The following is a 14,898-nucleotide window of genomic DNA, read 5'->3' on the forward strand; positions in this document are numbered from 1 at the left end:
GACACTGAAAACCTATTTGAAGAAATAATGACAGAAAACTTACCCCACCTGGTGAAAGAAATAGACTTACAAGTCCAGGAAGCACACAGAACCCCAAACAAAAGGAATCCAAAGAGGACCACACCAAGACACATCATAATTAAAATGCCAAGAGCAAAAGACAGAGAGAATATTAAAAGCAGCAAGAGAAAAACAGTTAGTTACCTACAAGGAAGCACCCATACGACTATCAGCTGATTTCTCAACAGAAACTATGCAGGCCTGAAGGGAGTGGCAAGAAATATCCAAAGTGATGAATAGCAAGAACCTACAACCAAGATTACTCTACCCAGCGAAGCTATCATTCAGAATTGAAGGTCAGATAAAGAGCTTCACAGATAAGAAAAAGCTAAAGGAGTTCATCACCGCCAAACCAGTATTATATGAAATGCTGAAAGGTATTCTTTAAGAAGAGGAAGAAGAAGAAAAAGGTAAAGATAAAAATTATGAACAACAAATACATATCTATCAACAAGTAAATCTAAAAATCAAGTGAATAAAAAATCTGATGAACAGAATAAATTGGTGAATATAATAGAACCAGGGGCATAGAAAGGGAGTGGACTGACAATTCTCAGGGGGAAAGGGATGTGGGGGTGTGTGGGAAGAGACTGGACAAAAATCATACACCTATGGATGAGGACAGTGGGGGGGGGGTGGTAAGGGCAGAGGGTGGGATGGGAACCGGGTGGAGGGGAGCTATGGGGGGAAAAAGAGGAACAATTGTAATAATCTGAACAATAAAGATTTATTTTAAAAATAAAATAAATAAAAATAAAAAAAAGAAAGAGCTAGCATTAGCCCTAACCGGTTTGGCTCAGTGGATAGAGCATTGGCCTGCAGATTGAAGGGCCCCAGGTTCGATTCTGGTCAAGGGCATGTACCTTGGTTGCGGTTGCAGGCACATCCCCAGTAGGGGGTGTGCAGGAGGCAGCTGATTGATGTTTCTCTCTCATCAATGTTTCTAACTCTCTATCCCTCTCCCTTCCTCTCTGTAAAAAAAAATCAATTTTATATATATATATATATAAAAGCTAGCATTAGCCAATTAGGCATATTGAGATAAAGTGAGTCAGTCACTCTACAACTATTCACTACTTTCCTGTTTGTTACATGTTTGCCACTCTATTAAATTCTGAGGTCTACACATGTCTCCATGACATCATTCTTGCTCACTTTGATGGAAAATAAATATTTTCACGTGTGTTATAAGATTGTTTTATGCATGTTTTTGGCAATCATTTTACTAAACACATTATTTGAACACATTATGTACAACTTACTATGTAAAATAGTATAGATAAAACTGAAGATTAAACAGTCATTTCCATCAAATAATTCACAGTCAGAAGGAAAAAAATAGCATTGAAATATACTTTGTAATTTGTTTTTAATAAATGATGGCTTCTTTGAGCTTCATTACAAGCTAGAAAAGAGATTTTATCATATCTTTTGTAGATGATGAAATAGAGACAATAATAATAATGATCATGTTGATAGTAACTATACTTACTATCTGCTAGTAGGTTCTGTGCTCTGCTTTCTGGGGCCAAACTATGTTGGGATGGAGTAAATACAAAACTCTAGATGATCTGGTGGGATCTGGGAGAGGTAAGAGCATGTCATGCCTGTTTCCTGATGGTGCAAGACCTGGGGGGATAGTTTTACAAAATTTTCTGTGTCCTGGGGAGGGGCAACATTAGTAGAATGATTCCCAAGCAAGGAAGCTGAGTTTATAGTGGGTCTGGGGTGGCATAAGAACAGAAGACTGATTTCTATGTATCAGACAGCAGTGTGAAGTGACAGAGAAAACTAACTCCCTAATTTCCCTTGTGCCAGGTGTGGGTAGCTGCACCAATGGTAGTGACTCCCCTGGTGTTTCTCATCTACACTTAAAGCATTATCACCTGATAGCTATGCATCACTAAAGGGATCTTTATTATTCCCTGGAGGGATAATAGGGCTGGCAGGCTCTTCTGAGTGGAAAACTGAGTCTTGGACCCTTGATGTTCCGCCTGCTGGGAATGGACTTGCCCCTTTCCTGGTAAGTAGGCATTGGTATCTCACTTGATCTTCCCTCAGTAATGAGCTGCTTTTTTATTACGGTCTATTATGTTCTAAGACTTTATAAATTATTTAATTTCATCTTCATGGCAGCACTATAAGGTAAGTTCTAATATCAACATTTTTACCGAGGAAGAAATGGAAATCCAGCGAAATTATGTGACAACAAGACAGTAGAAGGACTTGAAATGAAGACCCTCATACACCGAGATTCATACTCAAATGACATATAGGAGAAAGTATCACATATTCATTATCTGACTGCAGTTATGAGGTTAAGTGGAAAAACAAAAACTGTATGAGTGCTCACTTAATAAACTGGTAGTAGAGTTTGGAAGATTGGAGCTTGAAACTTCTCTTCAAGTGCATAGATCTGGATTAGCACGTTTGGATCAATAGTATAAATTGTGCGTAGACTGTATTGCCATAAATGTTTTCTAGGGGGAGAGCTTTGATTTTATTTTTACTTAGTTCAAATCCTTTATGTTATACACAATAATATCCCAAATATTTATTACATAACATAGCAGAGAGCCTAGTGTTGCCAACGGTTACCTAAGCCAATGGCAGTTGGGTATGGCAAACACTGATTTAAAAAAAAAAAATCCAAGCTGTCAAAGCAAATTCTTGAAAGTAGTCACATTTTAGCATTTATGTTATGGAAACAGATAAGACAGTGTTCATTGTTAGTACAATTGCATTTTGTTCCTCAGATGGAATTCTGCAAACTTATTTGCTTCCATGAACCTAAGAAAATACAATTCACCCTTGAGAAAATTTTTACCTTGTACTTGACCATCTCATTATTGTCTTCTCTGTTGTCTGAAAGAGGTTAATCCTGAAGCTTTGTGTAAAACAATGTTTCCTGCTTTATTGTAACAGAATAATCCTGGTGTTCTGACAAGCAGGTTGGAGCCTGGCTCAGATGAATCTTCAGAGGAAAGTCAGGCAAGGACAACTGGTATAAATAAACCTGGCAGTTGGTCCCTGTTATATTTTATTTTTAAAATTAATTAATTAATTATTTTTCTTTCTGAAACACAGCTCTAAGTCCTGGAGTTATTAGCTCTTGTTAATTAAGTCTCTTATGGTACAAGACAGAGCTGAAAAAGAAGCGTGTAAAGCAACTAGCCCCTATTTGTGGCTTTGTCAGAAATATTGGCTGCTAATACCACACAGGTAACAGATGAGATGTTCAAGTCTATTTTGAATAATAAATAGAATTCTCCTCTATACTTATTGAGAGGATTCCAAATGTGCTAAACTATTTGCAATTTAATAAACCAACAAACAAAATAGAAACACACTCTTAGAGACAGAGGACAGATTGACAGCTGTCAGAGGGAAGGGGGTTTAGAGGCTGGGTAAAAACAGTGAATGGGGTTAAGCAAAAACAAAACAAAACAAAACAAAAATGCATAGACACAGACAACAGTATAGTGATTACCAGAGAGAAAAGGGAATGGGAGAGGTAGGAGAGAGTAAAGGGGAGATAACTAGAGATGGAAAGAGACTTGACTTGATGTGGTGAACACACAATACAATATACAGATGATATATTATAGAATTGTACACCTGAAACATAATTTTATTAACTCATGTCACCCTAATAAATTCAATTAAAAGTAATGATCATCCTGGTACAGAGGCTATTTCTGGTGTGGGAAGGGGAAATATTTCTTAGTGCCAGAAAAAAAGGAAAAGAAAATGGAGACTCAGATGAGTTAAATAACTTATCTAAGATCACAGGCTGGTAAGGATTCACTCTGGATCTCTCTGACAAGTTGTTATTCCTGCTACACTCTGTTGTATACAATCGTATTTTTATACATCCAGCCATCTTTTCAATGATTAGGAGGACTCCAAACTAAAGGATTTTTGCAGTGAAATAGTCCTTTTAGGGAATGCACTTAAAAATCATGCACTTTATACTCTGCTTATCTCTTTTGTAAATTTGATTTTTGTATGTTAATTTAAAAGTATATATCTATAGCAACATTCTCAATATTATTTTCAAAAAATACGTTGTATGTATATATTTGAATATATTATAATTATATTACATATTGTAACACATATGTGTATATATATTACCTTTGTAATATGTTGGTGCTTTGTGCATACTATTTTATTTAATTCTTATAATAATCAGATGTAAAAATGGTATATTATCCATATTTGCAGATGGGGGAAATAAAGGGCAATAAGGTTTAATTACTGGTCCAATGATATATAGCTAAAATTAGAACATCGCATTTGATTTTTTCACTATAGTATGTTGTATTTATAATTTTTTTACAAAGCTAATATTATACAATACATAATATTTATTTTTTAAAATGTCAGTGATATCTCAAGTTAATATAAATTTCTGTGTTTGACTAAGAAAACCAAATTGGGTAATTGTCAGCCCATGAAGAGAATTTAATATAGTAGAGCTGATATTTCTATGATTAGATAAAAATCAATAATGCAATTACATATGACAGAAGAGCATGTATTAAAGAATTCTTTTTGTTTTAATCTTAATATTTTCTTAAATCTTCTTATTGGTTCCTAGACCAATTATAGAAATTTCTAGAAAGACATAAGTTGCCTAACTAAAACTTAAGTCACTATAATTGTCATTTTATTTTAACATTAGGGGAAAATACCATAAATATTTAGACTGTCTCTTTTTGTCCTTAAATATAACACTGTAACAATTTTTTTTTACATAAAGAAACTTAATTTTATATGAAATTTGAAGTATTTTCCAAAGATATTGTCAATCATTCTTCAGGCTTCTTCAGTCATTACAATTTAGGAATGAAATAGAACAGATACTTTTCTCAGGTGACATAAATATAGGAACATATACAACATTATCATTCTGACTTTTAGCTAAACTCATTAAGAAAAAAAACATTTCTACTAATAAATTCTTACAAGAATCTTTACCTTTTTCACCAAACTATACAAGCGTCTTAAGAAAGGGATGACTAATAATCTGATTTTCTCAGCCTATCATAGTATTGTTCTGAGGATTGCTTGATATAAGAATTAAAATTGTTATTATTCTTCAGTTGCATACCAGGTGCAGAGTAAGACACTTTCTCTTACCTGGTCTGCTTAATGAGTGATGTGGAAGAGAAAGTCAATACATTAGCAACACAGGGTTTCAGCATGGGTATTGCTTTCTTGACCACCTATTCAAGCTGATACCTTGATTGAATAGCTCCACAGAGAAGGGGGCAGCTGGTATTTTCTGTAGAGGATGTGGTAAATGGAGGGAGACCCAGAGTAGCTCATGAAAAAAGCCATCTTCTACCAGGATCATGTACCTAAACACTGTCCTTTGCATAAAAAGCCTTACGTCAAATTGTTTTTCCATTTACTTTTGGCATACAATAGTTGACATGTTTTTTATTGTAGGAAAATTCCCTACCCCAGTTTACAAGTGTACACACAGATATACTCAAAGATATCAGAATAAAATAACTGGTTTTACTCAACAGCCAGTAACAGTTCTGTTGTGGCATTTATTGTAATGGAGTTCTCACCTCTCTATTGTGATAGAAATCTAGGCCCTACAATAAAAACTTTAACGTAAAACTTTGATGTTTATTAACATTCATCCTGCATATGTGGGGTTGTGTGTGTGTGTGTATGTGTGTGTGTGTGTGTGTGTGTGTGTGTGTGTGTGTGTGGTGGAGGGGTGTAGGAAAGGGATAACAAGAAAGAGAGAAAGGAAATAAAAAATGAAACCCAGTTCTTAGGTGGACAACTCAACTTCCTCAGAATTTTGGCATTTTGAAGTAATAAATATTCATATAACCACATATATTTATGTGTATACACACACACACACACACACACACGAAAAAGAAGTATATGGACTTAACCTAGTAACTTCATAAGCCCTCAGTCTGTTTCCAAGAACCGTCTTTCTCTAATGTTAATTGTCTTATTTTCCTCCTAAAAACTGAATTTTCTTTTTTGGGGGGTGGGAGGCTCAATAGTTTCTTGTGAGGTAGGGGATTTGTGGGCAGAAGTATCCTGCTCCACAGGGGACTTTACACAGATATATGTCATGTTACAGAGTGGGGGTTTGGGACATTTCTGGCAAGGGAGAGGTGACTGGTCTCTTCTACTTCACCTCCCTCCTCCAAAATTAGCTTCTTGTTAACTTTGCTAAAGTTAGCACCCCAGTGTTGAGTTTGAGTCTCCAATCTAATAGGTATTCAGAAATTTTGGTCAAATTAAACTATGAGGAAGATTTACACATTCTAATTTGGGTTATCTAATAAGTATAAAGTTTTACATATAAGGCATTTAAAGTTACATAGATAACTATTTAGTATTTAACACAGTGTAATCAAACTCACTTAAAAAGAATATTACCCAGATAAAATTTCAAGGTCTTTTTGTGTCTTGCGAATTTGTAACACAGCTAGTTTAGTTTCTGTTGAAAGTCTCTTTGTGTATCTTTTAATAGAATTCTTGGAATACTCACTCAACAGAGAGCCAAGATGTTTTTCATATTCCTCAAGTAAGCAATTTATGTCTTTAAAATAATAGTTGTGGAGTAGATATTATAGGTAAGAGGAAAATGAACAGGCATCATGGTAGCCTGAGTATACTGTAATTATTCTGATAGTTAAGGATTGGACATTGGCAACTTAATTTTGGGGTGGAAAAGTTTGCTTAATGAGAAATTCTTTATCCTACAGTTATATAGTTAGACTAGAGGCCCAGTGGATGAAATTGTGCACGGAGGGGGGTTGTCCCTCAGCCCAGCCTGTACCCTCTCCAATATGGGACCCCTCAAGGGATGTCCGACTGCCCGTTTAGGCCCGATCCCGGTGGGCAGTCGGATCCCTAAACGGGCAGTCGGACATCCCTCTCACAATCCAGGACTGCTGGCTCCCAACTGCTTGCCTGCCTGCCTTCCTGATTGCCCCTAACTGCTTCTGCCTGCCAGCCTGATCACCCCCTAACCACTCTGCTGCCAGCCTGTTTGCCCCCAACTTCCCTCCTCTGCCGGCCTGGTCACCCCTAACTGCCCTCTCCTGCAGGGTTGATCACCTCCAACTGCCCTCCCTTGCAGGCTTTGTTCCTCTCAACTGCCCTCCCTTGCAGGCCAGGTGCCTCCCAACTGCCCTCTCCTGCTGGCCATCTTGTGTCCACATGGGGGCAGGATCTTTGACCACATGGGGGCAGCTATATTGTGTGTTGCAGTGATGATCAATCTGCATATTACTATTTTATTAGATAGGATAGAGGCCTGGTACAGGGGTGGGGGCCAGCTGGTTTGCCCTGAAGGGTGTCCCAGATCAGGTGGGGGTTCCCTTGGGGTGTGGGGCGGCCTGAGCGAGGGGCCTGTGGTGGTTTGCAGGCCGGCCATGCCCCCTGGCAACCCAAGAGGAGGCCCTGGTATCTGGAATTTATTTTCCTTCTACAATTGAAACTTTGTAGCCTGGAGCAGAGCCAAGCCTGGGGCTCCCTCTGAGGCCGGCAGCCATTTGTGTTGGGGTTATAATTGAAACTTTGTTGCCTTAAGCGGGTGGGCCCGGCCAGGGTGTGCAGAAAGCTTTGCTTCCCCTGTTGCCGCCGGCAACCCTGGCCTGCTCTCTCAAGCTCCATTCTGCCGCCATTTGTTTGAATTTGTTTACCTTCTATAATTGAAACTTTGTAGCTTGAGTGGAGGCTTAGGCCTGGCAAGGGCAGGTGGAAAACTTGGCTTCCTCTGTTACCTAGGAAACCTTATTCTCTGTGGCTGTAGCCATCTTGGTTTGGGTTAATTTTCATACTCGCTCTGATTGGATGGCGGGCGTGGCTTGTGGGTGTGTCGGAAGTATGGTCAATTTGCATATTTGTCTATTATTAGATAGGATTATGTTCCTAAAAATAAATTCATCTTTGTATAGGAGAGGGGATTAGCTTCTTTCAATGGATGCTTAGATAATTCTTTAAGTCAAAACATATCTTAAGACAATTTTAATTGTCTACTTACCTCTCTGATACCCCTTTAGACTCTAGGGTAGGGACTGGCCCTTGTTTATTGTTGGGTTCCAGTAGCTAATATAGTAAATAGCACATAACAGTCATGTTTGGAAATTATTTTGGACTAAAAATTATAATGGATTGTTGTTTCTCATTGGTCAAAATGGTTGAATAATTATAGCCATTTTTTCATGTATCACTGATTAAGTATTCAAAATAAGATTGCTTTCATGACATTTTAGATGTTTCTTCACTGTTTTGACCAAAAGGATTCTTACATCAGAGTTGATCTCATTTCTTTATTACATTCTTCCTTTATTATTGATCTTAGAAAAAGAGGGAGGAAAGAGAGAGATTTGTTTTTCCACTCATTCATTGGTTCATTTTTGTATGTGCTCTGACCGGGGATCGAATGTGCAACCTTGGCATATTGGGATGATGCTCTAACCAACTGAGCTATCCAGCCAGGACTAGTTGGCCTCATTATTCTATACTAATTTAGATGATGCATCACTAGTCAAAACCTAGTCTTTCCTTCCTTTGGCTTTGGATCTACTTATTTTTTATTTTCTGGATGGTGTGATAGCAATACAATGAAGAAATCAACAGGCACTTCATAACTTCCTATGTTTCTCAGGTCACCAGGTAAAGCACACTTTTTAAAACTTATCATTCTAGTGATGTTTATATGAGATAAATGATTAGGAACAGGGTGTAATGGTGGGAAAAGAGAAATTATTAGTCATTTTTGGAGCATAAAAGCTTCCAGAGCTTCTGGGAGATAGATGCCTGCAATTTAATTCACAGGTTTCAGAATCTGTTCACCAATTAGTATGCAATTATCTCCAAATTTTATCTTTTCAAATAGGAGGCTAAAATTATGGCCATCACTGCAAGCACGAGAGTGCTGTAAATTATGGTCTGCTAATGGCGTGCACAGACACACTCACAAATGCATTCTGAGAAACTGTTGTGGGAGCTACATATACCCAGAATATGAGTGAAATTGTAAAGAGGGATAAATGAAATATAAAATAATTACAAATGGGCTATTAACATTATTTTGTAGAAACAAGAACACATGGAAAGAGAGAACAGTATATATATATATATATATATATATATATATATATATATATATATATATAAAGGTATATATTGTATCCAGCATGAATGCTCCAAATAACATTAATTTATATATTGGTGTTCACTAATGCTGAAGATAAAGTCAGCAAAATAATAATTTTTATGAAACTTAATGTGAGTACTGATTTCAAGGTATGTGTTTCATGTTTTTTAAAGTAAAAATGTTGAAAACTTTTATTGTAGGAATATGTAAGATATACTATAGTAATATATTTTAAAGATGTGGCATATTAATTTGTAAAATGCAAAAATTACTGTACATTATTCCAACATTTTAAGATTTGTAATACTATCCATATAAAATATGTATACATCAAAATATTGCTCATGTGAAAATGTATATTATATCAACTCTACCTTAATGTTAAAGTTAATGGCTTCTTATTTCTGAACAAGTTTGGATTGGGTGGAATGAAGTGTGTGTGTGTGTGTGTGTGTGTGTGTGTGTGTGTGTGTGTGTGTGTGCTGTGTGCCTGAGTATAGGTTTGATATGCACGTGTTGGGCCTGAAAGAAATAAAAGCTCAGATATTAAGGATGGTTTCTTAAGTATCTGGGCATTTTCCTTAGTTCTTAACTTTAATTTCTTAGTGAAAACGTGGTGTTTGGTATAAAGTGCAGTTAACTGTAATACTTACAAGAAGTTAACTTGTGGAGTCAACACTCAGGATCCCAGAGCTACATCATTTTTCTTTACAAGTTTTACTTTACTTATTTCAAAATGTTAACAATAGTATGTTTGTAGTAAAAAATAAAATGATTAAGAAGCATATAAAATAAAAGCTTAAATCTTTCTAAACCCTTCTATTCAAACCAATCACACTTTCCAGAGGAAATAACTTTTATAGAATAGATGAATTTTCCAAGGAAATTTTCCATAAAATTGTTTTTTCCTATTATTGTTATTTTTAATTATTTTTCTGTAAAAAGGGGCTATGGCATATTTCCATAAAATGGTATTATTTAGAAGCAATTGCTATGTAGCAAAAACAACTAAAAACACGCAACCTGTATGTTTGGATAATTCTTGGCTTAGAATTTTTGAATATTAAAATTATTAGTAAAACTTTTTTGGATGTGAAGACAGACAATTCAATTTATATAATTAAAAGGGATTTTTATTGACTTGCAAACTGAAAAGTCCATCAGCAGATGTGGCTTCAATTTCACCTTATCTCAGGGACTCAAATGACAGCACTGTACTTCTCTCATTGATACAATTCTTAAGCAACATTCCTCTTTGTCGACTACATTCTTTGACAGGTCTAGCCTCATGGTGACAAGAGGGCTGCAGCAACCCTCAGCTTGAATTCACTCAGCTTCAAATGCAATAGTGAAAAAATTCATTTCCAGAATTGAACCTTTTTTGTTCTTATTGATCTGATTTATTGACTCACCCATTTGTATTAGTTTTCTAAGGCTGCCATAAAAGACTGGGTGATTTAACAACAGAAATGTATTTTATCATATTTCTGGAGGCTAGAAGTCCAAATCACGGTGTCAGTAGGTTTGGTTTCTTCTGAAGCCTCTCTTCTTGGCTTGCAGATGGCCTCCTTTCTATCTTCACTTGGTTGTCCCTCTGTGTGTGTGTGTGTGTGTGTGTGTGTGTGTGTGTGTGTGTGTGTGTGTGTCCTAATCACCTCTTCTTATAAGGACACCAGTCATATTGGATTGGGAACCATCCTAATGACCTAATTTAATCTTAATTGCTTCTTTATGGGCCCTATCTCTAAACACAGTCATATGCAGAATATTTTGAAAATCAGATTGAGAACACTACATATAAAAATGTAAGTAAGGTAAAGAGAATAAAGATAATTAACCATTCAGTATAAGATATTGAACAAATATGTGCAAGGAAAGCAAAAGAAATAAAGGAATTAATAAAGATAAAAGCATAAGTTAATAAATTAGAAATAGGAAGAATAGAATTGCTATAACCATGAGGTTTAAGTAATAGTAACAAAAAAACCTATCCCAATAAGTAATTTTTCACTTAGCTTCATCAAAGGGATAGATGGGAAAAGATGAAGACACAGATATGGGAAAGATGAAAACACAGCTTTAAGGATGAGAACAAGGAATGATCCACCAGTACAGAAATAGTTAATAGAGCTATCAGAAAATAGTTTTCAAAAATCTATGCTAATAAATGTGAAAAGCTCCTTGAATGGATGATTCCAGGAAATATGCTATCCAAATTAACTCCTAAAGGGAGAGAAATATATAAACAGCCAATAACCATGAAGGAAATTAGACATTGTCAAAGACCCACTATAAGGACTTTATGTCTAGAGTGTTCTAGCAGCAATATTTATTATACATAATATTTTAAAAATGACTTCCAGTCATCCTGAGATTGTATTTGTACATTCTTTTAATATTTTGGAATATATTTTGTCTGGTTTAGATATTTTGATGGGTTTAAACATTTTAAAAATTATTTTCTTCTCTACATGGAATTCAATATCTCGTTTGGAATTGTTCCTATTAATTACAAAATCTAGAATCACTTTACTGGAGGGAATCTTTGCATTCAGTTCTATTTTCAAGTTAGGAGATACATTTGCAAAGGTGATGTAAATATCTTTATCATGGTCATCCAGCAAACTTGAGGTAGAACAAGTACTAGAAAAAACTGATTGCCTGGCCAGTATAGAAAACGTAGAGAAATTTCCTTTGTTACATGTTGGATGAAGGGAAAGTGCTATTATTTGTAATTCCCAGACATACTTTACTCCTGTAAATACTTTAACTTTAGCTAACAAAAAGTGATTTCAGGTTCTTACTGCTTACATATATACTTTGTTTAAAACAGATTAAGAAAGCAAATTTGTAAAACTATTTGAAAATCTTCCTGAGTTAGTAAAATATGTTCTAAGAAGGCTGTCTTCAAAATTAGAGCTGAGGGTAACAGATGTCTCACAAATTGCAAAGTTTTTGAGGTTGTACAAGAATTTTAAAGTGGTCCCCAAAGATTACTAAGGGCCTCACGCCTTATGACAAAAATGGAATCATCAATGCCCAGCCTGGGTAAACAATAATGTCACATCCTGACATTACCACACCATCAAAGCTGCTGAGAAAAAGCAAGCTGGGAAGTAACAGCTGTATTTCCAAATGATGAAAATGTTAAAGGTGTTGCAGAGAGCTCTGAGAGTTATTTATATTCATCAGAGAGGTACACTGATGGGTGGGTTTCTTTTAATTAATATTCTATAAGAATCAGGTCCTTCAAGAATTAGAGCATTATGTGAATGTGGACCTGGGTTTCTTGTCTTCTCTTTTGACAAAGACTATATTTTAAGGGTTGGCCAAAAGTCGTGTGAAGGTCAGCCTTTAGTAATATGAGTAAATCAGTATTCATTGATCCACAGATCTGAAAGAATTTTAACATTGCCTTGTAAGTTTCATGAGGGTAGAGATTTGTTTTGTTCACTGTTATATCCCTGTGTCCATTAATAGTGCATGCTCAATCAATACTCATTAAATGGATATACACACTATTTCTATAGTACTCCCTGCATATAGCATGTATTTCATTTAGATTCTTTAAAAAAAAAAAAAAATATATATATATATATATATATATATATATATATATATATATATATATATTATTGATTTTTTACAGAGAGGAAGGGAGAGGAATAGAGAGTTAGAAACATCGATGAGAGAGAAACATCGATCAGCTGCCTCCTGCACACTTCCTACTAGGGATGTGCCCGCAACCAAGGTACATGCCCTTGACTAGAATCGAAGCTGGGACCTTTCAATCTGCAGGCCAACTGTATATCCCCTGAACCAAACTGGTTAGGGATATTTAGATTCTTATAATCTCTTGCCTGGGTTATCATAGCAGCTTTCAACCCAGTTTCCTTGATTGTAGTGTTATTCCTATTTCTCATCCACCTTTCAATCTAGAGCCAGATAAAAAAATATATCTCTGAACTTGACTCTTTCTAATCTAAAATTCTTCAAAAGTTCACCATCAATTGTAGGATCAAGCTAAAGGTTTTTAAGATGGTGTATGAAGTCCTCCATGATCTGACCTAAGCCCTCTCCAAGTATATCTCTCAGCATATTCTGCCTCATACTTTCTGCTCTAATAACCCCAAATTGCTTTATTGTTCTGTGAACATTCCAGTTGTTTCCTCCCTTCTGTTCATAATTTACCTTTGCTTGCAATGTCCCCATCCCACTTACCTTTAAGATTCAGTAAAAGAGTACTCCTTTGTGAAGCATCACTAATCTACCCTCTCCTTTACTTTCTGGCTGGATGACTTGTCCAATTCAGCACTGTCTGGTACCAAAGGCATACCACTATCATAGAACTTTCTACATTGCAGTGTGATGGTCTGGTTATGAACCAAATTCCTCCCTGAAACCGTGAGCATCTACAGGGCAAGGATGAGTTCTCATTCATTTTGAGATTACCAATGCCTTGCACAATTAAAAATTCCATAAATTTGTCATCATAATTTATAGATATAAGGGAAGAAAAAAATCTTTTTTTAAAATATATTTTATTGTTTTTTTACAGAGAGGAAGGGAGAGGAATAGAGAGTTAGAAACATCGATGAGAGAGAAACATCCATTAGCTGCCTCCTGCACACTCGCTACTGGGGATGTGCCCGCAACCAAGGTACATGCCCTTGACCGGAATCTAACCTGGGACACTTCAATTCACAGGCTGATGCTCTATCCACTGAGCCAAACCGGTTAGGGCAAGAAAAAAATCTTATGACTCTTGGGGAACATGATTTCTGGACTCAAGATGAAGAGAATACATAATTTTTTATGCACCAAGTTTTGCACAAAGGATTCTGGCCTAAGAACTTTATGTTACCTAATTAGAAAAAGTCAAAAACTAAAAGAAAATGGTTCCATCCCCTCAACTCAGCAAAAAATGGAAAAGCTGGTTGCAAACTGGGAGAAACAAAAGAAAGCAGCCTGAAGGGGAATATCACCCTCAGGAGAGGGCAGAGAGGAGGCAGGTGACCTGGTCTAATTGGAATGTAAAGGTGATACATCTCTTTGGGGTATAAAGTGGACATGTTTCCTAATTTAAATGCTTCCTCTGTGTGAAGTGGTTCTTGACTCTGGCATAGAGATCTCATCTATTCCGGACCAGAGGGAATGTTTGGTGGGAATAACCTAAGGATCTACTTTTGACATCTCAACCCTCTCTCTCTGCTTCCCCTGAGCCTTTTGTTAGCCTGAACCTTTGATGGTAAATAGTAAGCTTGCTACTTGGCAAGGTAACAAATTTCATTTTCTCTGTTGGCTCAGTTCATGAACATTTCTGGTTGCCTACAAAATATTCATTTTCTTTTTTTACTAACAGAACCCTAATTTTGTATGCAACCCAGGTCTAGCTAATGACATAGAAGCTGATATATTTGGATGGGACTTCCAGGAAATTCTTTTAAAAGGAACAGACCTGGTTGGCTTGTCCCTTTGGCTTCTCCCTCCCTCCCTTCTTTTCTACCTACCTATCTACCTACCTCCTTCTCCCCTCCCTATCTCCTTTCTTTCACAGATGCTCATCATCCTGCCTGGAAGTGGAACAACCATATTATGAGTACAAGGGAAAGGGACACTTGCTAGGAGGGTTGTGCCATTAAAAGAAGAGTTTGTGTCACTGATGGCTTTTTGAAGCCAAA

Source organism: Cnephaeus nilssonii (assembly GCF_951640355.1).
Source record: "Cnephaeus nilssonii genome assembly, chromosome: 6".
Lineage (NCBI taxonomy): Eukaryota > Metazoa > Chordata > Mammalia > Chiroptera > Vespertilionidae > Cnephaeus > Cnephaeus nilssonii.